This window comes from Plectropomus leopardus, chromosome 15 (genome assembly GCF_026936395.1).
Source record: "Plectropomus leopardus strain MGB_pleo_1.0 chromosome 15, ASM2693639v1, whole genome shotgun sequence".
Classification (NCBI taxonomy): Eukaryota; Metazoa; Chordata; class Actinopteri; order Perciformes; family Serranidae; genus Plectropomus; species Plectropomus leopardus.
Window position 1 is genome coordinate 16,455,905 of NC_142190.1, and position 27,945 is coordinate 16,483,849.

Consider the following 27,945-nt stretch of genomic DNA (forward strand, 5'->3'; position numbering starts at 1 on the left):
TGATCCCAGGCCTGCTGTTGAATGGATGATATGAATTGTAGATAACAGAAACTTCCGACGTTTAAACTAAAAAGGAGGTTTGCATGAGTTTTCTAAAGGGTACAGGGAGCAGAATTTCCCGCTAGGCATTGCTTGTGCATATTGCATGCTAACAATATGATCGATAGAAAAAAGGAGGTTAAAAAATAACAGAGAATGAATTTAAATCATCTGTGTACTTGTTTATTGTATATGTGTATGCACATATATTTTCTAACTCCTTGAGTAATGTGTGCATTGGCATGCACGTATATTCGTGGCTGCCAGTCATTTTCATTTCGAACAAAATTACACTTATGCAGCGTTTGTTGTAATTAGCATATTTTTCATTTGTGAAGTAACTGTGCTCCTCAGGCAATTACATCAAGCTCCACATTTATTTCACATATGGGACTATATTGCATTGATTTAGGGGGAAGGAAAGGCACTGTTTCAAAAGCTACAAAGCTCCAAGCGGGAGAGGGGCTGTGGTGTAAGAGAAACGTGAGCACTTATGACGCAAGTAGGAGCCTCAACTGTGTCAATGAAGCAATATCTCATCTATTTTTAGGTAATTTTCTTTAACAATATATATATGGGGAATAAATCTAAAACAGCAACAACACAGCCCTACAGGCAAAGATTTTCTTCTGAGGAGAATATCAAGACTGAATCAAGCTGTTGTTGGGGAAAAAAAGTAAACATACCAGCAGCGAGTCGAGCCCAGGCTGCTAGCTCTGATGCTGCATGATAAATGAAAGTATTAAAAGAACATGCCATCATCAAGACAATCAAAAAAACTCAATTTGAATAAGATCACTTAGTTCTCTTATATAATGGTAAACATCTCTAAATTAAACATGAAGGTATTATTGGTAGGTCACATAACATAACTTATCACTTCACTAAAAAGGCAGAAAAGTAAACAAGTTTGTGTAGCAAAAACATGTTTTTCTTCATCTTTTCAACACATGGGACGTTTCTTTACAGACTACTTCACTGTTCAGCTACAATATGTCAAGCAGCAGACATGTACATCAGACAAAAGAGATCCTCTTGGGACAGACCTGTCTTCCTTTCTCGTTCAACCCCTGCACCTCGGACATCAGACATAACACAATTCTCGGATGACTGCTATTGTGAAATGTATCAGCAGGGAATACACAGGTTTTGTGGACAGGTTTGTCGAGTGGTGTGGGCTGAATCACCTGCAGCTGAACATTGCCGAGAAAAAGGAGTTTTTAACCCAAATATATGACTCAGAGATGGACAGGGTGCGTAAAAGTCTTGTGTGGTTACACGCAGCTCCATCCAGAGCTGTTAACTTGTATCACTGCTGTAATATTTGACAGACAAGGACCATCAACTGAGGTGTGAATATAATTGTTTATTGATTATACTAGAAGTGGGATGGGAGTGATGGAGGAGGATAACAGCTGCGATGTGGAGAAGGCTTCAGGAAGGATCTACCATGGCTTCCAGTCTTGGGAGACCTCCAGGGGTGTCTCAGCAGGACACGAGAGGCTATGATAGAGGAGAGAGAGACAGAGAAAAGGGGGATTGAGCGGCACAAACAACAATAATAAACACGCATGCAGCTGTAACAAAGTAACACTGATGCACCTTTCCACACCATTTTTTTATTGATCATTTCTCACATAGCAACAAATATTTTGTCAGTTGCACCTCCCTTTGTTCTACTTGTGACTTCTACATCTAACACCTTGCTATGGTGAGTTTTTTTTAAATTTCTTTTGCTCTATTTTACCTTTTAAACCTTTACCTTTGTTTTCTTTTATTTGTGGTTTTATTACTTTTATTGTTTCTGTTATTATTGTTTTTGATCTATTTTTTTTGTATTATTTTAATGAACTGTGAGCCCATGGAGCAATTTTTTCCGCAGGTCCTGAGTATGGTGGCCCTGAGGGTCAAAACACTACAACATTGCAGAAAACACTTCAGTATTTCAAAAGACACTACAACATTTCCATAAACAAAACAACATTTCTAAAAATAGTACAACATTCCAAATGTTATTTTGTTTTCTGAAATGTTTTGTGAAGTTTTGTAGTTTTTTGGGTAATGTTGAAGTGTTTTGGGATATGTAGTGTTTTGGGAAATGATGGGTTTTCTTATGGAAATTAAGTAGTGTTTTGGTAAATGTTTTGTTTCAGGAAATGTAGTGTTTTGGGAAATATTCTCGTGTTTTGGTACATGTTATTTTGTTTTCTGAAATGTTGTTTTGTATTGGATGATATTGTCGTGTTTTCTGAAATGTTGTGGTGTTTTGACCCTTAGGGCCACCATACTTAAGTGTCTTGCTTAAGGCAACACAATCAAAATAATGAAGGGGGGAGAGTGTTCACGTCTTCACAAGGTGCAGGAATTCAAACCAGGAAACACTCATTGTACCAAAGTGAACGAAGCAGTGCAACAGCCTCTGCCCTCTGCACCACCATACCATTCACTCTACAAAACACATATGCATCCACATGAGCAGTCTCCTCATGCTTTACACATTTCACATTATTCATTCAAATGTTCTCATGTGTTCATTAGTATTCTGAGGAGTGAAAGACCTTCCCATGCTCTCTATTCTCCTCTTACGTTGACTTTAATGATGGTGCTGGTGGTGGCAGGTTAATGAATTTAAACAAACAATATCATGATTGCTTTTTTCGTTGTCTGTGAGCATTCATCCCGGGCCAGCCATTTCTCCGTGTTTTTTTTCCTGTTTTCAATTGTTCTATCAGATAATTGGAAAAATTTGTAGCGACAGCAAACACTCATGAATACAATAACAAATGCTTCTCCAACAACAGCAAACAGAAACACGCCAGTCAAATACTGATTGAAAGTATATAAATGCTATCAAATTCTAATTCAGACAATACAAAAACATGAATGCCCCGGCTGAAAGCGTGCATTACAACCTCTAAGCGGGAGTCTATTCTCAAATGAGGTTGAGCGTGTTTCTTTTTGAAGCTTTGTCATGATTTAAAGCTTCATTAAATGGCTGCAAAGAATTCCTTCAGCACAAACACTCCCTGGTTGCTTTTTAGAATAATACAGCATTTCTACAGCTACTTCTCAGGGGCCACAGAGGCAGAGGGAGGGAGTCGTTTAAATCACAGACTATTTAAAACACAGGCACATCGGATGCTGGCTGGAGCTCGCTCACTCGATAGTTGGCAGATATCTTCCCAAATCCTAAGCACTGACAACAGTGAGTTTGGAGAGGAAGACAGAGGGACAGAGAGAGCATAAAAATGAGATGGAGAGAAAACAACGATCTTGAGGACGATTAACCAGCCAAACATGCGATATGTGCCCGTAATTAAGAAACCTAATTTATTTTATCACGCCAGATGTAATATTGGCAATCTGCACTGTAATAACTTGTTTTAAACCCCCGCATCGCAAGTCTTCTTATTATTGCAAGCGACAACTTGTATCCTGTGCAACAAATGCACTGTAAAAAAATAAAATTGTTTTAGATGGCTAACGACAGAAGATCATCATCAGCCTCATCACCAGATCTTTTTGATCACAAGACGCCTGCAAAGAAACGACCCAGGCTTTAATCATGCTCCCGAGCATTAAATATTTAGATTTGGCAGATGAGATAGCTTTTAACCTCAACCTAAAGTCCACTAACAACACTTGTGGCTTTAACAGCAAAAGCAAATGTCTGTTCACAAAGTCATGACAACATCCATACACTTCTCCACTTCTCGTTTTTTTGCCCCACAAACACCACACGAGCCGAGTTGCCATGCATGGACGATTGCAGATGTGTCGACAGTTAACAGGCCCAGTACCAAGTGAATAAATCATCAAACAACTGTACATAGGACAGAGGACGCTCCACTGACATGAAATTAAGTTTAGCCAGTGTTGCTGAATAATGTATTCCACCACATGATGCTGAAATTATGTTCAGTGGTCATGTTTTTTTTTCTCTGGAGGCTAGACTACACTGGGCTCCTGCAACGTCCCATTTCTTGCCTTTAATGTAACTATTACAGAGTGAACTTTTGCCTCACATGGTGTCCGACAATAGAATACATCCTGCATGCTGTTTTAAGGTCAAATGCCACAATTTCAAAACATCATCACAGAGCATGATTCCAATCCTTTCTCTTAGATATTATGTTAATATAATACTAATTTGCAACAGCATATCAATTTCAAAAGAAATATTATGTCACCCAAATTACTCATTACAAATTTAAACTATTTTAATGAACATATTTGCCAAGTCAAAAAAATGTTATCAGCCAAATGTTCGCTGACAATGTGCTTCATCTTTCTGTTATTCATTATCTGTAACCGCTTATCCTGTTAGGGGTCGCGGGGGGGCTGGAGCCTATCCCAGCTGACACTGGGTGAGAGGCGGGGGCACACTCTGGACAGGCTGCCAGACTATCACAGGGCTGACACACAGAGACAGACAACCATTTATGCTACACCTAAGGGCAATTTATAGTCACCATTTAATCTAAGAAGCATGCCTTTCAACTGTAGGAGGAAGCTGGAGAACACAGAGAAAACCCACGCTGACATGGCGAAAGCATGAAACCTCTTGCTTTAAGGTGTAAGGGCTAACCAATGCACCACGCCTTTCTTTAACCACTTGGGGGCAGCAAACATTGATGGGTTGCCAAATCAATCTGAAATTGCACATGGCTATTGAGAATTGCCATAGGTAGAGACGGACAAAGCCCTTAGTCTCACTGCCCGTTTTGTATAAATATACTTCATAAATAACGTTGACTTGTTTATTCTTCAGCACCGCTCTGCCATTGCAACCAACACTGTGGTCAAAGGTGGAATTTTAGCTTAAATGGCAGAATTAAAGCACTTTTTTTCATTCTTTCAAAGCGTTTAAAAACCTATGTTGTTACAAGGCTGATTTTTTACGCCTGTTTATTTGCATTTTCGGAAAAGTCTACACCAAAGTCTGTTATTAATTTGGAGTTGTGTTTCTGACAACTGACAAATGTCTGACTGACATATTCAATCTTCTCTTGGCCCTGTTTTAGTCTCCACCATCTTCGGAGGGAAATATTTTTCTCTTTAGATTCTAAATCCTCCATTATGTTCACCAGTTAGCTGCTAGATATGTCTGTCTGCTGTTTGGAGCTGGGCAGGTAGAGGTAGGGAACAGGTTAAAAATGTATTAGGCTTTTTATCTTTTAAACTGATGTATTTATCACAATCAAGAACAAGAGCTAATAAGAAATCAACATAATTAAACATTTTGTCCTTTTCTTCTTTTTTTTTTGTATTGCATCCTAAATGGATTTTTCTCCACAAACGCTCCACCGTACCCATCAATGCTTTAGCATGCTCGGACTGTGATGGTCACTTACTGATGAACACATTAAGGTGAACTGCATTGCCAGGACCAGAGGTTGTACCCCTACTACAAGCTGACCATTAGCATTAGATCACCCATAATAGAAACATCCACCACAGACTGTGAGTGCAGTAATAAATTAAAATTTCTTGGTTGTTAAACCAAGATAATGAACTGAAAGCTATAAAACTCACTATCGGGTGACCCCTTTACAAGTAGTCCATGATCCATGACATGTTATTCATCGTTAATGTAAAGATCGCTGCTGTAACCATAATCAGGATCTTTCCCTAGTCTTATAGTGCTTTTTTTTTTTTTTTTTTGCTGAAACCTAACCATTTCAAGAACTTGAGACACAAACTCCAGAGTCAATGTTCTTACACCCACCTCCTCCCTATAGCTTCTGTGTTGTACACACTTCCTTGACTGGAAAGACTGTGGGAGCATAATTTAGCTGAGATTATATTTCCTTCAAAAAGTATTAAAGGAAAACAAATTTGTAGTCTGTAAATGTAATTTCTAGGAGACATGGCTGCATAATTCATATATTCTCCCGAAATAATTTTGGCATCTCAGGTTTGAATAAATATAAGGCTAAAACATAGCAGAGAGAGTCTTTTATAAATGGTGCTTATTCTGTTGTTCTTTAAGGTAGTTTATGGACATCCTGACATGATATTAGGTGTAAAGGAAAAAGGGCGAAACGATGTATTAAGTACAATTTTGATGTTTTGACATTAATCAGAATATTAAAATGTCATAACTGTTTCTAGTCTTCTTTTTGGGAGCATCTAGTTTGTGGGAACCACTTTCCCTTGAGATAATAAAAAAAAATCTAAACTAAAAATATCCATTTTAATATTAATTAATAAGCAAAAGCTTAAGACCCTCTGAGCTTCCTAGTCATATTATCATGACAAACCTAGATATCAGAGTCAGGCAGTGCAAAAAAAATCCTTAAATGTATTCCTAAAATCTTCAGTGTTCTTACATAATCAACTCCAAAAAGCATAAACTATTTTATGGATGTAGTATCTACGCCTGAAGAGACAGACCTTTTCCACATGTCTACCAGAAAACAGGAGGTCTTTCTGTACAAGCTGAGATGGGAGGCTTATAGCGGGTCATTGGAGAATACAACCTGGGACGATTATTTTCCCGCTCACCTCACATGGGGTTAGCGTGGGGACAAATCCAGCAGGGGGGGCCTTGTGAGTTAATGTGCAGGGGAAGTCACTGTGAGTTCATTTGCATATATTTAACTGGTGCAGGCTGAAACTTTGAGGCAAAGGAGGAATTAAACTTTTACCAAAAGGGATTTGCAAATTTAAATCAGATAAAATACTTAAGAGATGTACGGGAGGCTGTTTTGATGTGGAGCATAACCGTATGTCCGCTGACAACACACAAGCTATTTAATAATTAACATCTTAATTTGTCCTAATGCATCATGATGTGCTCTACTTCCAGCACTTGATCTTTCAATGCTCACTTTACAGCAATCCTTTAAATTTGCTGCCAGTGGACATGCACCAACAATCAGACAAGCATTATCAAAGGCAGCCACTGTGATCCGACACACACATTAGAATATATATGTGAAGAAAATAGTCAACCTGTGTTACGGTGTCAGATCTCCCACACAGTGCTGATATTTATCACACGTCAGAAAACACACGTCGTCCACTCCTTCTGAGTGTGTAATTGTGTGCGCTCTGGGTGAGATGTTGAATCATAGATCGGGTTTACTGATATGTCAACTTCCTGATAAATGGGCAGGATCAAGGCTGTTCATGCGTGAATTCAGATGAATTCAGTTTTCTTAACCACCTCTGCACTGAACCAAACTGATTGAAATGATAGACAGCAATCAATGGGGGTTTAGATTACCTAACCCAGACAGTCTGAAACATGTTCGGGTCAAACCGAGACTTTCTGACACCCTGTCACTAAAAACTTTTAACTCCTGTCTGACTCATAGTGGAAAATTGCTATTCTTGCCTGCATGAAGACGGTGCTTGCACACAGAAATGTAACTTTTTGCCTGGAGTCAGGAAAAGGAATCATTAGTCATCACCTCTTTCCCTCATTTGGTCAAGTTCATGCCCCCACACTTGTCATTCATCGAGAGGAGCCGTCTATCTTGCCTACGGCATCCTTAAAGCTGCCACAAATGTTGGAACAGGGATTCTTCAAGTAGACAGTAACGCTGGTGTTGCCCATTGTTCTTAACCTCACTATTTTTACCACATATTAAGTGACCTGGGCCGCAGACAAATACCAACCCAGTCACCACATTAAAATATTGGCACTGCTAAGCAGCTGACAGCTGCAGACTGCTGTTTGAGACCAAAAAAAGCAAGTACTTCTTGATGAGAGGTCGGGACATTTCCAGTCACATTTGTAGCGACAAACGCTAGTATTTTTCAAAAGGAGGTCAGGATATGTCCGAAGGTTTCTGTGGCAACAAAAGCAGGTATTTTTTAGCAAGAGGCCAAGACATGTCCAATCATGTTCATGGAGACATGGGTAGTTTTTTAATGACAGTTTGGGACATTTAGCTTTTTGTAGCAACAGCGCAAACACATTGACAGCACCCCTTATATCACTACAGCTTTGTAGTAATATAAGGGAATATTTTTTAACAACATTGTGGACATGTCCAGCTATTTCTATGTCATCCAAATGGGGTACTTTAAGCCAAAACATGATGTTTCCCTAATCCTAAGCAGGTGGTTTTTGTGCCTAAAGCTAAACTCATCTTAGTTAGTGTTATCCCAACATTATACGTAAAGCAAAGTTAAGTTTCAGGATACCTGTTAGATAAACATACAAATGTAATATATCTATGTCTTGAAGAAGTTTATAATCCCAACAGTTATTCTTGTAATTGAGTTGCAAATGTACACTGATAACCTAAATGATCAATTTCTTTTTATTTTAATCTTAAAAGGTGGCATATTGCAAAATAAAGCATTTAACATCAAATTAGGCTTTTGAGGGTTTTTTTAGAGCTATTTCTTCTGTCGAGTTTGGCCTGTAAGTATTATTTGAGGATGGAAATTATGCTATTTCTGTTAAACAATAAACATCTGTGTTAAAGAGCAACAATATATCAATGGCATCAATATATATTTATTCACTGGCATTACAGGCTACACTGAGATGCAGCCTCATATGGGCCAGGCCATAAACATGGCAATATAGGATGTATGAAGGTATGGACTAAAGTATGGATGAAAGCCTGTTCATATGTACGTGTGATGTGTTAATGTAAAGTATGTGTGCAGGAGAAAGGCTGGCTTGAAAGAAAATCTGCAGTTATGTATGAATGACTTCATGCCTGACGTGATCTCAACAGATTGTGAACATATACAGTTTATGCAGTTAGGTGCACCGTAACAGATGTGCTTTATAAACCAACATGCCTCAAAGTAACAGAATTCATGCAATTGGTCATGTGTGTGGTCTCAGGGGAATCAAACCCATTCGTGCTGCAGTCTCCCCACTGAGCATCCTTCTTTATGCAGACCCTTGCTCCCTTTTAATTTTCCCAGCTTCCAAACCTTTGAACCAAGTGTTGGTTCATTCATTAATATTTATTTCGCTTTACATCACTTTGATGGTGAAGCCTTTTAAATGTTTAATTTGGTTCAGCACCATTAATCAGTAATGCCAGAGTCTTTTAATTCTAATGTACACATTATGGCACAGCCTGAATACAGGCGGTGTGGGGGTGACCTGTATATGCTGCTCCATGGTTTCTAATTTACCCCTATTTATGTGTTGTTGCCTTATGTGAAAAGCTTCACAAATACATTTGTCTTGTTGTCTCAAATGATAAGGTTTGCCAAGCTTCATAGCACTTTTTCATTAGTGCTGTTTATCTTTTACTTCCTCTTCCTGCTTTGTAATTATGTAAAATCACCATGGGATAGTTGTGTTTACCTGGATTTACCTCAATAGGCTCAGGCAAAGAGTAAACGTGTTTGGAGTGAGGACTGTGAATCAGAGATCACGCCAAACAACTCCTGAGCACCACCTCAAAACCTCCTCTGTGCCACAAAGACCTGAGACATAAAATCACTTCTGTATGGATTTAGCACGAATTGTCTTCACAGTTCTCACACAAACACATCGACAAAACTCTCTGTGCTGCGCGTCTGCATTGTCTTATGTGTGTGTGCTGCTGTGTATGTATGTGTGTAACTCCTTCAGGTAATGCAATCTGTCTGCAGCCTTCCCTGTTCCCCAATTACCACAGGTAATTCCCCAGCCTATGTGACCACATCTAACACATGTCTCATTAGCTCCCTGTTAGCCCTGCTCACACTTAGTCCCAGGTCTTTCTCTTTGGCAACAAGTGATCTCCTAATTTTATTATTTCCTCTAGTCGATCACATGGCACAGACATTGATTGAGGCCCACCATCTTTGCAAACATTGCAACTGATGGAATGACTTTTAACAGAAAAGCCTGCACTATAAACTGTGGCTGTGCGGTTTGACATACATGAGAGTTCACCTCAAGTGAGGGTGATTGAAAGATGGACATTTTGTTTGGTCATTGACTTTGGAAACTTTTAAACAAGCTCTGTTGTAGTTTCTTTTTAAAAGTGCGGCAAAAAGTAAAAAAACAGCCAACTCTTTCTCATTCTGAACTCATCAAATACCGCTGCTCTGTCAGTGCTTTTGGCGCAAGTGTACAACGGCACTTCACTCGCGTGAACATGGAATGCCACCAGACGGTGTCACACAGCTGGACAGAACTGGACGCTGTGTTATTATACACCTACAGACAGCCGGATGGTGCCTGCTGGATGGAAGCTGACATGTGCACATGAGAACCATGAAACCATAGACTGCATAAAAGAAGTAGACACTGAGACACCACCTACTGGTTTGTAGATCACCATTTTAAAACCTTGAGTTTGGCATTTGGGCCACTGCCATCTTGGGGTTTTTTTGTGGGTGACGACATTTAAATGGAAGTATGTTTGATTGAGAACCTGAAGACGCCAACATGGTATCAGCTTGTAGCCACGCCCGAACGCATACCCTGCTTTATCATCTATTAATGTCTAAATGGGACCATATTTAACAAAATGGACATTGTTCTTTACTGAAGAAGCTTGAAAATAATGATTTAGACAATGAATTCATGAAGAAAATGTTTACAGAGGTAGCAACTCAACTAAGAAGTATAGTCATCTTCTCATAAACTTCTAACAATTTTGTCTTCTTTTTGCAACCAGTGAAGTTGCCCCCTGCTGGCTGTTGGAAAGAATGCACTCTCACTTTGGCTTCCCTTTTCAGATATGGAGATGCATGAAACGTGATATATAAATTATCCACTTTCATATTATTAGAAGTGCTTATAATGAGGGAATATGTATGAAAGGTGATTTTGGAGTGTTAAATCCTACCACTGGACCATATATGTTTTATGACCTCGTTGAGAGGCATCAGCTGGCTTATGGGCTGGAAATCTCTTTGGTAATTGGATACTGGAGCTGATCTGATGGGACAGTGAAATGATGGTATAGATTCAGCAAAATCAATAAAAACTTTAATGTGCTTGAATAAAATACCATGTCTATTTAAGCTTGCGTAATAACTTAATCATATGGGCGTGTGAAATAAACATACAAATCATTTGATTGATCTTGTGCTGTTCGTGTGTGGAATTTATGGGACGCTGCATGCCATATGGTTCAATTTAAAGAGACATTAGAGAATTTTGTATCCTACTTTTACCACTGACCTGCACTACAGGAGGAAACAAGGTTTTGTTTCTAAGGGTACACAGAAAAGTGTCCAACACAATTAGTGCATCACTGTGGAAGAAGATGAAACCTGTACTTCAGAAAAAATGGTAGTACTGCTATGTAGAAATACTTCAAAAGTAAAAGTGCTAACCACGCAAAATGGTGCATTTAATATATTTCATATACATTTCATATATAAGGCATTTGATGTTGTTGGTGGCAGGTGGGACCTATTTTTTTTTTTTGGACAACTCTATGCTGTTGGGCTGTTTAGCTTATAAACAAATCATTATTTTTCATTTGTTTATCATATATTGTGTGTCTAAAACCTAAACCTGTAAGGTACTAACAAGTATCTCCAACTGGCAAATACATATAGTGGAGTAAAGATTTTATTTAGCACCTCAAAATTGTACTTCAGTACAATACTAAAATGTAAATGTGCTTGCTGAGACAAACAGGAGTGAATCACATTAGCATGGATGAGAGCTGCCAGAGGTACCTGCACTGTATCACATCACATGTGCATGTGTTTAGGGAATGGGCATATATGCATGCAGTCCTTGTTAGTAACTTTTTTAAGCCCAGGTTCAATTTGAGGTTGTGGCTCTTAGTGCCCCTTGACTTTAGTGAGGAATGCTAATAACAATTTAACTCCCAACATGAGGCGCCTGGTCATAAAAATCACCAGGCAATATTCAAAATGCCAAGGTACAATATTCTATTAGCAGTTATACCAACAGACATGAGAAAATGTACAAGTATATCCACACTATGAATGTTTGGAATCGAATTTTGGAATATAAAATGCACATTTTTTTAATAATAGACAATAAAATGGATGAATATCCCATTTATGGCTAAAAGTGTTGATTTTAATTTTTTTTAATTTAAAAAAAAGGGACTGTAAACTACACTAAGAGGCTGCTCCAAGACTATAAATCTATTGTATAAAGATCTAAGAGCAAAAGCAAAACACACCTTCTCATTACAACTTAATAACCACAGACAAAAGAAGAAACAGCACGGCAGTAATAGTATGACATGAATATAAATACATGTATCACAAACAGTACAATTAAACAGAGTCAGCTTTTGTCAGATAGTAGACAAACAACTTCAGTGTACCATCTGTGGAATAAAATAATTCTCACTTAGTTTGTAAAAGAAAAAATGAAAGCCAATTTTGTTTGCACGATGACAGACCAATCTAACAGAAGTTTTTGCAGGAGACAAGCTTACCGTCAGCTCTTTTTCAGGACCCACAATATTGTCATTTCTAAATTTTCCAAATACCAGCACTCAATACAAGCTTAAATCTTATATTTGCAGCAGTAAAGTGTGTTATTATTGACAGAGAGAAATGGGTTTGGTCTTTGGTACACTGGTACACTTCCCTTTAGTTTATATATTAATCATTTATCCACACTGCACCTAGTAGCATATTTATGTATTAATGCAGTGGCAGATCTTCCTATAGGCAACATAGACCACCCAGAGCCCACCATCCCCAGGCAGGGGCAGCTTGCCTAGGGTGCCATTTGTGCTCACTCTAGTACTGTATGTATGTATGTATTCAGACATATTGTTTATGTATCTATGTAGTTATTATATCCAATAATTCTCTACACAAATGTTGGTTAATATCAAATAAACGTCTACAAACCACCCCAATAATGGACTCGATGATAACATTAAAAACTTCTCAGTTGTTTCCTACAGTGACTGGTGGAGATCAGCTGATTCCCAGATGCATTTTATGTTTCTTTTGATGTAATTTGTATATTTCTTTTATAGTTTGTTTTTCACATTACAGCAGCAACAAGATATTCCAGCCCTTATAGTATTTACTACCAAGAACTTTCGGGCTATGTGGAAACTAAATCAAACCAAACATACCTACTTAAATAAAAACAATAAACCAAAAAAACACATATCTTACCTAAACTCCTAAACCAGGAACACAGGATAGCTGAGATAAAGTCTTTCAACTCCTGCCAATCCCAAGCCGGCAATACATAACCACATGATGGTATTAAATTAAAAAACTGAATTGATATCAGTTGCGTTTAGATGCCTTTCACAAGCTATTTAACCCTTTGAAACCTGAGTAAATTGGTTTGAGTAATTTAAAACCACGGGGGTTGGGTGGGGGGTGGGTAACTGGGCAAGAAATGGCCCACAAACTGTAAGAAATTTGTAAAATGTGACAAGAAAATTACCTAAAATTTATATTTTTAAAAAGAGGAAAACATCAAAAAATATGAAAAATATCCCAAAAATATAATTTTTCTCAGCACTCTTTCAAAGTAATTTTCGTGTTTGTTTTTCACTTTTTGTGCTTATTTTCAGGTGATTTTCTTTTTTACACAATTTTTTTGATAATTCTTGGAGCATGTCTTGTTAAGTTGCTCATTGCCTTCACCCAATGTTTTTGAAAGAAATCAAACCAATTTACTCAGGTTTCAAAGGGCAAAGGATGCTTTGCAAAAAGTTAGACAACAATATGCTTACTGGTTGGCTGGAGGAGGACAGAGATGAGCCCATGAGAGCTGGAGGAAGCTCTCAGTGTTAACCTATTCAGCGAATAAACTATGCTGTGTTTCTATACCTAAAAATAAACATTCATATAATAAAATATCATCTTTATTTGTATATCATCCTTTCCACTTATACTGTGTTTTTCAGAGAATTTGAAGATAATGAACAGAATGAAATGCCTGATAGCGTCCTTAAAACTGGCGTATATGTGGTAATTAAGATGTCGGACTTTTATTTTGACAGCGTGTGTGTGTGCGTGTGTGTGTGTGTGCGTGTGTGTCGTCTCAGATTGTTGGGGCAGGCGATATCTCAGCTGTTAAAAACCTGTCCTCATTTAAAAATAAAAACAATTATTTGAGCTGTTGGAGTAAATAAAGTAGAATGGGCTCATGAGTGTAGATGTGAGTATTTTTCTCTGCGTGTGTGTATGTGTGTGTGTGTCCGTCACTTCATTAATGAGCACCTTCCAGGCAGGTTGCACTGATGAGGACCGGTGCTCTCCTTTCCACAGAGATGAGAAATGATGGTGGCAGCCCAAAGTCTAATTATAAAGTGAGCCTAACAAACCAGCCGTTCATATCTCTCTCACTGCGTAATGCCTCTGAGGAGAAAAGACGTAATTTTCCTGCAAATTTTCTTTCTGTGTCTTTCGTGTGTTTTCCTTTCTCAGAAAGGTGATGGCTGGTTTGTCTTGTGCCTCCTCTTTCTCCTCCTGCGCAATGTCCACTCTCTCTCCCATGCAACCACCTCCACGTGGCTTCTTTTCCAAGAAGTGATGACATGACCAACAGGTTGTCATGGTTATTAAACTGTAGCAACAAGACATGCTACTGTTCCATCTATTCTTTAAAATACATGTGGTAGTATGTTAGTGCATTGCACAGATAGTTTGAGCACTGAATATTCCGTTAGTCACCCACGAAGAATAAAATCTTTTAACGTGCTTACGATAGCACATCATGTATTTTGGTTGGGAGCACTTTACATTTCAATTAATGTATGCTTGTATGTGTGTCCCCAGAAAGAAACTAAACTCTGAAATGTATTCTCATGAAAAACACCAGATACTTTCACACCTTCAGGCCTCTAAAATTCATTCAAATAAAACAATCTAAGAGGCAAAATTGCATCCAGCTGATCATAACAAAAGCTATAACACGTGAGAAGGTGTCACAAGTGGACATTTTTTGTTTTTATGGGTTACAAGCCAAACGAGTTACAGTAGGACCTGCGGTTCTAAACTGTACAATGTGAACTAAGAAACAAGAAGCAAAAATATTATTACATTATGTACAGTATTATATGCTAATATTTATGGTATACCGATTTCACAAGTAGCCTACAGGCCCCAGACATGCCAAACTGACAGCACAGAACTAGTGATGACAAGGCCCACTGTTAGTGCAAAGACTGCAGCCACTGGCCAACTAGCATGCACGTTTTGCACTTGTATGAGAAGAAATACCTCTCCATGCCAGCAGGCAGTGGAAGCCTGTATTTGTCATTCAAAGAGGGAAAACAGAAGACTGCTACTTAACCAGTTAGCACATTAATGGCATCATCCAGTGTTATAAGAACAAAGGACTTTGACTGCATGCCAGCAAACAATAAAACAAATATTTCCGAAAAGTTTCAGCCAAAGAGCTCAATTGCAAAAAAACACAAAACTTCCCTAATATAACAGGTTTGTTTTGATCTCATGCCCTCTTGACTTGTTTTTTTCACTTAAGTTGTCTCTACCATCTTACTCCGCCACTTTTGAAGATTCAACATGCTGCATCATCTTAAAAAAGCTAGCAATTCCTGTGAATGCCAACAGTGCGGGAAATACCACAAAAACCACGGTGTCAGACATTTGCCAGCAGCTTGGTGTGTCAGGGCGCTAAAGGAAATCAATGTTCCCAACAGCTTTATTTTGACCAAAATTTGTTGTACAAAGGAACTCAAAACACAATTTCAGTAGTACAGCTGAGCCTGATGGGTACGTCATCAGTTGTGCAGGTACAATATTTGGTCATATAACAGTGTACTGGACAATTCATATTTTGAACTGATGATGGCGTTCATGAAAACGTCATGAAATCACTGGAGTTTACAAAAATAATCCCGTCAGTCACACAAATGTGTGTATCAGATTTAATGGCAATCCATACAGTAGCTGTTCAGATATTTCAGTCACGATCAAAGAAGTGATTGAACCATCAAACAACATTTCCAAGGCTAAAAAGTCATGAGATCCCAGAAACAGCTCCAAAAACTCAAGATATCAAGAATTTGTGTTTCACATTTCAAGCCTTGTGAATGAGTGCAGTCGACTTCCTATAAAAGACGACGAGGCAAAGCGAGCAGATGAGAGACAGTTGGGGAGGGTTGCAGTGCGGCATGAAAAATCAGCAGCTGCAGCTCCTCCTTCACCTTCATTAAAGTAGATCAGAAGGTACTTTGATATTTCAATATGGATGTATTTCTGCTTTCACTGACATTAGCAACTCGGCAATGTAGATTTCATGCATTACGAGGTCATTTTGACCACATGATTTTATTGTTCCGCGTGGATTATGCAACTGCTTATAATTCTCATAATGAGTCAAATTTCCTTCCTAATCTCCAATGAACTCTGGATAACAGTAAAGAACGCCCTCGCAGGTATTACTACAACAATTATTATCTACAATGGTGGACAATTAGCTGTGTAATAATTATTATTATACACTGGGTGGCTTCAGCCAAGCAATCTGATGCCATAAATCTTAATTTGTTTAATGCCCGAAGTGAACCCACACTCAATACTGATTAGGCCTAAATTTAATTCGTCACCCAAGGTGCTATACAACAGAGAAGTGATTTAAATGGAAATTTGCTTATTCCATTTTAAGCACTTGCATGAGACTGGTGATTAGAATTTAATTTTAAAGTTAAAAGGTACCTCACAATAGGCTCCAAGTGTGGCTCAGCCAATCAGAAATGGAGCTGGAAGCAAATATTTGTTGGTTTTTACACTGGAATTATAGAAATGAGTGCATGTGATGGTGGATAAAACGGTGAACTGAGCCAAAAGTAAACAGCTTTTACAGAATAAATTATTGACTCTTTGCTCTCAAATCTAACCGCAAGGAAGAAGTGTGCTGCACTTGGGGAGTGTTTGGACAAGGTTACAATCAAAATCTTGAGGTAAACATCCATGGCCTACTCTCAAATTACAGAATCAAGCACCAGGAGAGACAGCCTGCACAAACTAAACTCAATATCCACTCTAAAATAAAAAGGTTTTTGCAGCATCAAAATTGTTTTAATATGAGCTTCAAAGGCAAAAGGAGACACAAAAATCAGAGACAGAAACTCAGAGAGATATTGAGTTTCCAGAAATTCCTAGGCGACTGCTGCTCTGCTTCTGTGATGATTTTATTATATAATATTTTCCTCTCTTTGCACTCAAGAGAGCTTCAGTGCAGGGGATAGTGAGAGCTGAACATGGCTCCTGTGTGACCACACTGCCCCCTATTGATCAAAAAGAGAACCACAGCAGCTCCTCTCTTCCTGTTGCTAAAAGATAACCAGGAGCTGGACGACTCCAGAGCAAACTGCTCTCTGTCACATGATATTTCATGAAATGTCTCCTCCTATCCAAAATTCCCCTCATAGGAAAAGAAAATGCGACAGGGTGAAAAGCAGAAGGTGAGCGCTCATTAGAGGGAATAAAAGTGCAGAGTGGAAAATGTATGCAAGGTCATGCAAAAGTTGCACGCTACGGTCTATAATTAGCGTAACATGAGACTGCAGGCCACTTATTTTAGTTGGTTTAGTCATATAATAATGGTTTACCCTTTAAGACCTGGATCAAAATCAGTTTTCCTTTGCTGCATTCAGACAACTTTTTGTATGTTACTTCTTTCCAATTTTGGGACTGAATTCATACAATCCATGAAATTTATGCTACAAATACCTTTTTCTTTTCTTCTTTTTTTAAAATCCTCTCCTACTTGATGTTTTTATTGAATTATGGAGATGTATAGATGTTGTAAATATTGAGGAGGATGTGTCGCAACGCAGAACCTACACCTATGCATAAGGGTTTGGTAATCACCAGAGGCACCGCGATACAAAATCATTATGATACCTAGGTCATGATACAATTCTTAAAAAATGTTTTTTTTTAAATTAATTAATTTATTTATTTTTGCAGTTTTTGCCATTATTGATAGGACAGCTGGAGGTTGACAGGAAAGGCGGGAGAGAGAGGGATGATGACACGCAGCACAGGGCAGTAGGTCGGAATCAATCCATGGCCGTTGGGGACTCAGCCAAATGAGGCGCACACTCTGCCAGGTGAGCTGGAGAATGCACCATATTCTTGTAATTTCAAATGTTTTGGGATACACTGAGTATTGCAATGACATATTGGGACAGTTTTGTGGGATTTATAACCTTTTCTCAAATTATGTCATATTATATACCCCCAAAGAAAAACTTTGTTTTCATACTGTTTACCTCAATTCAGTCATTTTTAACGCCATAAAATGTATCTCTTGGACTGAAATTGTAATTGATTCTATCATTCTTGTAGGTTACCAAAAGATTAAGTTGTATTTGCAATACTAATAATTTATATAATTCAAGACAACATTTGGCGTCCATGTTTCGATACAATATCACCATGCAAAATATCATGACACTATGCTGTATCGATCATAATTTTCTGTATCGTCGTATGCATGGAAACACCTGAACCCTTTCTGATTTACTATAATTGAAAGGTTAAAAGCAAATATTTAATAACATCATGCAGCAGTTTCAAATTTAGTGATATTTTGTTTTAAGTCCTTGGATTTAATAAGACATGCAGATTGGTGATGTAACCTTCCACTGTTTTGTCTCCATCCATTATGCCACATCAGACACACCGACTGTACAAGGTAATAGGACAACCTGCCACTTTTCCATTAAACAGACCATGAAATTGATTGAGCCGGCCTCGATGTTATTATCTCGATGTTTTCCACCTTCAGCATGCAACCTTTAATAATGACATGAAGGCAAGGAGAAAGGAACATGTTTTTTTTTTTGTATCATTCAGACCCACTTTGAGATGATGGTCAAGCTACGGGTTGCTCTCTCTGCTCCTACCGCTTCGCCGCTTCCTTTTATTCTCTAACCCTAACGATGTCAAGTCTCCCCCTGTGGATATTCTCTCTGCTAAAGCTTTTTCAAAGCAGGCGTTGAGGGGTGAGATCTGACATCTGAAAGCCAATCGCAAAGGTGGGGGGGGCTTCAGAGGTGGATGAGAAAGAAGTTTTTTAAATGAGGAAAAGGTGTGCAGTTCAATATTTCATCCTTATATCACAGGGACTGTGAATAAAATGAAGAAGAAAACTAGACAGGGGTTAAGAGAAGATGTTAAATGATCAGTGCCCGTTTTAACATCTATGATCTGGCCTCTGTCTCCCTCCAGTGGCAGGAAGACAGACAGACAATCTCTCAAGATATTAATGTTAGTGGTCATATCAGCTGGCAGGAAGTAAGCCTATCTGCCTCCAACGATTCCAGTAGCATTTTGATGGCCATCTTCCAGTCACTCTTCCTGTATCTGCACTCTGAGGGGTCGATGGTTAAGTGCAGAAAATACAGTCAGGTCTGTTGGTCAGGAGCCATCTGCTGATCTGCTTAAATGGTTTTACTGTATTTGTGCAGCAGATGCTTCCAGCTAAGCAGAAAGGCTAAATGTTTAAATTATGACTCCTGTTGCAACAGAAGTCTCATAAAGACTCACATTAAAGGTTTAACAAGGAAAAACATCAGAAGCTTGTAACTCACTTACCCTTTTAAAAATGTAACCATCATTTCATTCTGTCAATTGACAAAACTGCTCTGTAAGCATTAATTTGTAAAAAAAAAAAAAGTAAAAAAATATCAACTGACATCTAGTTAAGACTCAACTAAATTTAATAATATACATGACTGTATTTCAGTGTTAAGCAGGTTCAAGCTACATGTTGAGAAAATGTAATTAACCTTTTAAACCTGAGCAAATGGCTTGGTTTCTTTCAAAAACATGGGAAGAAAGCAATGGGCAAAGAAGACATTACCCCACAATTTGCAAGAAACTAGTGAAAAAAAGTACAACAAAATTGCTGGAAAATTAGGGGGGGGGGAAAACAACAACAAAAACAATGATTAAATTATGATAATTATGACACTTACATTGACATTTTTCCCTAGCTTTTTAAAAAAATATATCTAAATTTACTAATTTGTTGCAGCGTTGTGGAACATTTCTTGCCATGTTGCTCATTGCCTTTTCCCCCGTGCTTAAAAGGAAATCGCACCAAGTTGCTCAGGTTTTTAAGGTTGAAACGCATGTGAAATATGTCTGAACTCAGCAGAAGAAAAGAGATGTCGCTCCAGGTTTTAAAGTGTTTGAAGGAATACTTCCTCCAAAAATGATTATTTGTATATGTATTGTTGTTTTTAACAACTTTATGTTTACTTGATCATCAAAATTGTTCATGATTAATTTTCTGTGGATCAACTTGACAAAGTCCCCTTGGGCCCCAGGAAATTGTGATGACATTTCATGGCCTGAACAATTAATCAACATAAAAATAAAATGGATTAAAAATAATCATCAGATTAATAATATTAATAATTTAATTAAATTGGGGGACCAAATTGTCATTTTACAGGGATTATTTTCCCTGTACAATGTATATTCTCTATGCTGTGAACTTTTACACATCACTTGATTAATATTTAAGCACATCCTGTGCAAAAACATAGTTATATTATTGTTACAGTATATTCTTCATATTTTTATTTAATGTAAAATCTGACAAGTTGATCTTAAAATAATCTTGGAAACCAATTGCCTTGAAAAAGGAAAGTAAATATAACTATTTATCTTAATTTATATTATATTTTACTTAATTCTGTGAAGTTTTTGCAACTTAATATGACAACTGAAATTACCTTGTTCTTTCTAAGTGTTCGCAACTTCAGTAAACCAAGTTAGTCTGATTTAACTTGAACCTGACAAAGAGGATAGGCCAATGAGGAATTTAAGTGATCTGATTCTGGCAGGATTATAGAGAATAGTGACAGCCATGCTAGGAACATGATGTGAAAGTTTCCTTTTCTCTGTCGTTATCTATAGGGATCTGTACACTGAGTCGTGTACTCAGTACATTATGTTCAAACAGTGAATTCCTGAATATCTGGACGGCCCTCTGCGGACTCTATGTGTATAAGTTTAGCTAAGCCGACGCTGAGGCGACAATGCTGGAGAGGGGCCTCCAAAGATAAAAAGAAAGAAAAAAAACCATTTCAGTTTGGTCCGACAGCCAGTGATCAAAGTCAGAGATCAGATGTGACTTTAGGAATATAATGTGCTCAGCCAAGTGCACAAAGTTTTCCTGACAGGGCAAAGTTGGTTCAGGGTTGACATTGATTTACGGAGCGAAGCTGAGCATTCTTTGGCTGAGGGGGGACAGAGGAGACACTGGGGGGTCTGCAGACACATTTTAAACTCTTGTTAAACTGATCAGAGCAGACTGCGCTGAAAACCATCACCGAGACATCAAGCTAAACATGAAAAGTTCTCTGTTTCATACTTAGGATCCAAGAAGTTGAAGCCAGTGCTCCCTTGAGGCTCTGTGAGTGTTTTCATCTCTTGTATAAGCAGGCTCTCTTGTGACAATACTGTCACAATGTGTAGGATTATGCATGTATTCCTTTTGGGCAATTCATGCTACATGTTTCATTTTTTAAACTTTGCATGTGTAGATTTTCTGTCCGGATTTATCATTACCATTTCAATAAGACAATATGTGCTCAAGGCAATATTTATGCAGCATGTTATCACTTTGGAAAATTCTTGATACAAGGCCAAAATGCATGCATAATCATGGATTAAACTGACAGTGTGTCATATTTGATATTTATTTTTTTTAAATAATCAGATCTTCAATCATTTAGTATATTGAATATAAAAAATATGTGTTGTTACCAGGGACCAGAATGACACCTGAAAATGTCTTACTTTGTCTGAAAGGGAGCTAAAAAAAAGCACCCATAAAGGTTATTTTATTGGGATTTTTTAAGAGAAATTTAGAAGTTTTAAGTAGCGTCCAGCAGATATTTTTTTATTTCATAAATGCCAGGATTAAATAACAAACTAATAATTGGACCAACGAATCTCACAGTCCATCAGCAAATGGAGTTATTATTGTATTAAATCATACATTTAATAATATAGTGTTGTTGTTTATTGGGAATTCTGGACTGATTGGTCTTGTCACCTGATCAGTTTTGATTCTGAATTGAATTAATTATGGCTCTACAAAACACATCAATTCAACATGGTTCCAAGATGTTAAACTGCTGAGCGCCATCGAAAGATGCGCATTGGTTTTTTTGCCTAAGGGACCCAAATTTTCCCCAGTTTTTATCATTGAGTAAACCGACAACCCCTGACTAAGTGACATATTTTAGGGATTTTTCATAATATATTTAATGTGTTATAACAGTACATAACAGATGCAATAAACCCAAACAGTACAGGCGCTTGAACTACTACTGACAAATTCAGTGTTTGTTTTTCCCTGACATTTGGCCACTGTTGCATTAGCTCTGGCTGTTTTAACTGCGCACTTTTCTGAAGCAGGACGAGGCTGTTTAGAGACTGTGAATATAGTTAGTGTTCAGGTGTTAACTGTGCCCTCATCCTATGAATTTTTTTTTAGTTTATCTCTTCATAAAAAATCTTAACTTTAAAAATAAGCATATTTTTTTGTTTTACTTACAGAACTGAGTGAAATGCTGAGATGTGGGCCCATAAATATTTCTTATAATAGTTTTGTTTCAACCCTTAAAGGTCCAGAGTTTAAGATTTAGAGGGATATATTGGAAGAATTGCAATATGATATCATAAGTATGTTTTCTCTAGTGTATAATACCCTGGAAATAAGAATTGTTGTGTTTTCTTTTCCTTAGAGGGAGAAGTTCATTTCTAAATAGGGAAAAGGGTCCTCATTTATAAAAAATGCATCACAATGTTGCATCGCCATGTTTATCATACAGTAACATTTATACAGTAGTCCAGTTCAAGGAAGCCAATCTCTGGCTTCAGAAGGGGTCATTTGTGTTTTTGCATTGGTCACTGTACTGAGGAGCCCATCTACAATGAGTAGCATCGGCATCTAAATCTTACACACTTCACCTTTAAGATCAAGGACACATTGCGACCCTTTGTCAAGCTTTGGTGACCCCATGTGAAGGTTGGGACCCCCTGGTTGGGAAACACTGACTTAAATTATACAGTAGGATATCTTTTTTTCCATTGTCAACAAATGAAGAGTGGGGTTTTTAAGGTTTTAAAGATTTATTTCTTCAGTGGGAACAGATGTGCTTGAGGCAGCACACCACAGCGGGGGAAATTGGAACATATTGGGAGACAATCTAACATATTGATGGTTTTGGTCTTTTTTTAGGACTTGTCGTCAGCAGGAAAAATATAGAATAAATACATTACCAACCTTATCCCTTATTTTGCCTTTATTAATTTGAAAAGGCTTGTTTGCCTGAAAACAAACCACAAAATAGTAACATATTGGTTGATTTTTTTGTTTTTTTACTGCAAGCTCTGTATAATGCCAACAGTGTGCTCCTTTTCAGACTCTTTCCTGTGAGAATTAGCAGTGTTTCATTCTCAGAGTTACACAAAACCAACATAAAAACAACCTGACCCCGGTGACACAGATGGCTGTGTTGCTACTGTGTACCAACAGGGAGCAGCTAAACGCTCAAAACCATGAATGTCAACATATTTCCGCTCAGTCATATTCCCACCGGTATGACTGAGCGTGATGGAATGTAAACACGCACATACTTCTGTGCAAACATGTAAAATCAGCAGAAGCCGTTAGCACGGCGACAGGAGGATAAAAAGAGGAGGATAGAGCTACTGTATGAGTGGGTCCAAGCCCCAGAATATGTGAGAATAACTCACAGAACAAACAAACTGTGCGAGTCAAACACAACCTGACTCGGTACAGGACACAACCACTGTGTTCCCACTGCTTGTTACACTCTGTCAACATGCAGATACGCCACTCGCTGCGACCGTTTCTCCTTATCAACATTCCAGTCGTGACCTCGGCTCAGGCACACTGGTCAACTTTGTTTTTTTTCATCAGTCAGCTGTGTGAGGTGACTGAGAGTGGAAAGCAAACTCTTTTCCACCCGCAGCTGACGTCTGTTGACTGGTAAAGTTGACTCTTGACACGAAAAAACTAAGTGTGGTGCTTCTGAAAGTTGTTTCTGAGGTTTCCTGGCAACATGCAAACAGCCAGGAAACTATGAATCACAAATATGCAAGTCAGGGACAAAACAATCTTTGCAAAATAATGTGTGCATTGTTGCACAGTCTGCACTCTGTACACCAAGCTGTCCGTTCCCTAAAGGCTAGTCAGTGTGAAGTGGCATGAAGCAAACTATTACACAACACTGACAGGTCTCCTGCACAGCTTCATGGCACATGGATGTAGTCAAGTCAGTAACTTAATATCATTAATTACAAATTTGCCTCATGAGGCTTTTACAATTTGGATGAGGACAAACTCCCATATATAAGGGAATGTGCATGATTTTTCAGAGGGGTGGTGCATGGACAAAATTTAAAAACTTTTCCATGACTTTTCAAGGACCCATAATAAAAATTTTTGCATTTTTCCTTCTGGTCCAGCATTTTTCAGACATATCATACTGGATGAAACTGAATGAAACTAGTTAAAACTGACACTTAGGTATAAGACCACAATCCTTGTACTTGAACTCTTTTATTAAATGTGTTTTTTTTCTCTCAAATTCCTGTAACCAAGCATGCTACAACCAGATTTTGGGGAGCAAAAAGGAAAACAAGCTTCTGTATTTTTAAAAAAAATGCCATTGAGCAATACATCATAAGGATTGCTACATTTCTCCAGTGTTGTAATCTCAGCCCGGCATTTGTGTTTTTATTCTGATAGTGGTGATTTAGTTTCAGTTGAGATGGCATTAAATTTAAGTTATATCTTAACACAAACATTCAGTGCAGGGTGCAGCAGGTCAGACAAACCAACAGGAATTATTGACAGAGGGACTACATTTTACAAAACAGGCCTCTCACCCACATCAACTCCAGTGGTGCATTAGAGCTTTGCCTTTGACCCCCCTGGGCCTCCGGCCAGGTTCATCGGCACCCTTTGACCCCCTCTGACAGCTGGCCTGCAGCAGGTCATCATACTACAGTGCTCACAAACAGTGCGAGTCGGGACTGTGGTGCCCTAAAAGTAACCATGTCAAATTCTCCTTTTCTTATCAGTTAAGAGAATGAAAGCCAAGGAAAATCAAATATTTTTGTATGGGGTCACGATATGTTATGTGAGTAGTTACATCATATTTACTTTACACATATTTAAGGTTCCTACTTTAGACATACCTGTGAGTAGTTGAAGCACGTCTGGTTTTGGCTCTTCGATAGCAGTGTTGGTCGGCCAGCTGATTTGTTTTTCTTTCGGCTTGAGCTAAAATAATAAGTTGATTGATTGATTAATCAGTTGGAAGAAAATAAATCTGCAGCGATTCTATTTATTCAATAACTGTGTGATGTTTTAAAGCAAAAATGTTGTTTCCAGCAGTATTTTTTCTTTTTTGTTTCCGATCGTAAACTGAGGCTGCTAATGTTTAAGTTTATACTGCTGCTTGTTGGCGTATTCAGTATAATCAGACAAAATAGTTATATATCATAATGCCAGAAACCAGTTGTCATGTGTTGTACCTGCTGTGTCCGTGGGGTCCCTCAGGGTCAGTTGCCTGGTTTGTCGGGTTGCCTCAGGTCAGCATCACGCAGGTCCGACTCTACAATGCTAATCTAAGTATAAGTGTTAAAAAAATGTTAATTTCATCTGATCTTTTCTTAAATACTTTTTCATAGCAGTCAACCATTTCCACTTACAGATGCTGCTCTTTTTAAAGTGTGTCATAAACATCATCAGTGTTTTGGGCCTGGCACACATAAATGGAACAAAGCCATCATTCATGTTATTATTACACCTGGACTTTCCACCCTACAGCTACACAAAATGTCTGCTGTGCGAACGCCTAAAAGTAAACTCAAAGACAAACACAGAGACGAGGCTGCCGGACCTGACCTGCACTTGGTGTGAGGTTGTGTGGGTTGTATCATGGCCAAAACCAGCCAACCTTTTTATACAGCTGAGGGGAAAAAGGACATGGAAGTTCCCCAAAAGAAAATTATATATTTTTCCACTTAACTAAAGTGTTATCAGTCTGGATGGTTTGGTGTGAGTTGCTGAATGCTGGAGACAGAGACATGTTGTGAGCAGTTCCATGTTCGAACTTTTTTTTTTCCTACCAAACTGCACTGCAAACTGTATTACCGAGAAGAAGGAAGGAAGCATCTACTACTTGCTCAACTTGTGCCACTGAGCCACCTAAAGTTAAAGTTTAGCCTTAGAGGATGCCACTAATGGTAACATCTCGTGTGTCACAAAAGCGGGCCTCTCGTCCAGGAGTAGATGGTAGGACTCCGGGAATCCCACACAGTCTTGCTTCCAATTTTTACCAGTTGCCACTCACGGTATTGCAGCGAAAAAAAATTCCTGCAGCCTAGAAAGCACTTTCTGTTCTGTTGACAGAACACCTCAAACTAGAACTAAGGTCTGTTATGACTCTTTCTGTTAGGGATTTGGAGGTTTCATATTAAAAAAATTTCCTTGAGCCAAGACGTGAAAAGTCCATGATGTCATCACAATGTAAAGTCCATCGGCTTAATTCCAGGGCGGAGACAAAGGGAGAAACATTACTGGGCCACATACAGCGGGAGAAAACACAGAAGCTAGAAACGTTTTTGCCATATGCACTAGGCAGGCAACTCCATTTAACTGAACAAGTGCCATCTTGGTAAATGGGCGCTTCCTACTGCACAGTGAAAAGGCTGGCCAACGCATTCTCATTCTCATCCCACACTTCGCTGCCACTTTGCAGTGGACCTTTGCGTCTATTCATCATGTTTTAGGTATCTTACGCTTCACGTGCTTATCTTTAGCCAACATAAGCACATTGCAACCAACACCGGGACGTCAACAAGCGCACAAGCTGGCACTGATGGTCAGGATGAGCGGAAGGAGGCACATGGTAAGGTGTAGAAAAAAAAACATTACATTCAGACGGAAAGGAAACACCTGATTCCATATGAAAGTCCGGGGTTTGTTGAACCCCGCCCACCCGACAAGCACCCTCACACTCCTGTTACTTGAGCCTGATGCCAATGCAGCAGGAAGCATTTGGCCATCTGCCGGCGTATAATAACACAGAGGCCAGCTCTTTCTGTGGTTCTCACCTGATACTGTCCAGCAGCAAACACACACGCACATACGAAAGGTGCCTTTTGGCGTTGCAAACTTACGCCAAAGCACTGTCAACTTTGTGCTATTTTACAAGTTTGGAATGAGAACAGGATGGGATGGCAAGTGTAGTTTGGCACAAATAGTTCCTACACAACAGGGTCTGTGGATTATCTTAAGTAAGCAGGTTATCATTTTTGGAAGGAGACATTGCTGCTGAGTTTTTCAAACGTTTTTGGGGCTTTTTGAGCACCACAAGCCGAGTGCCATCTAGTTCCATTCGGCCCGTATTTAAGAGAAACCAGACATCTCTTCGGCAGATATCTCCAACACTCTGCAATTCACAGTCAAACAATCTAGACTGATAAATAGCACTCCAGGTAAGAAGAATTGTGTATTTTTGATTTGGGGGTTAACTGTTTCTTTAAAAAAGGATTTTTTAAAAAAGAGGAGTGAATAAAAAAAGGAGAAGGTGTTGAACAAGCATGGTATATGATCCCAGTAATGCACCATGTCAGGATCAGATATTTTTGAATTGATGATGGCAACTAGCATGATTCAAATTCTCTTTTTAACAAATACCAGCCTGCACGAGAGACAAATGCTCAGCTTGCAGTTGAGACAGAGCTGCTGCTGCTGGACCTGCAGTCTGTCTCATTTATTCACACCAACAGAGTGAGCCCAAAATTATGATCCATTACCTGCACAAACACGGGCTAATCTTTGGTCACACAGATCAGAAATCTTCCATTTCCAGTGAAAGCTCGACCATTTTGTGTGCGGGTCCCGTATGTCTGACCCACTAACACATTTCTGTATAATACACCCGGTGACGTCACGGAGGGGCGGGGCCAAGGACG

At 38.6% G+C, this 27,945-nt stretch overlaps 1 long non-coding RNA gene across 1 annotated transcript; it reads right to left on the bottom strand.

The window, feature by feature from the left end:
- Window positions 1-1,385: 1,385 nt before the first annotated feature.
- Window positions 1,386-27,938, bottom strand: LOC121953009 (uncharacterized). Its single transcript, XR_006106473.2, has 4 exons — window positions 27,787-27,938; window positions 25,498-25,590; window positions 25,159-25,243; window positions 1,386-1,542 (listed from the first exon to the last, which is right to left on the bottom strand). It is a non-coding gene; the product is annotated as an uncharacterized LOC121953009 (long non-coding RNA).
- Window positions 27,939-27,945: the final 7 nt, after the last annotated feature.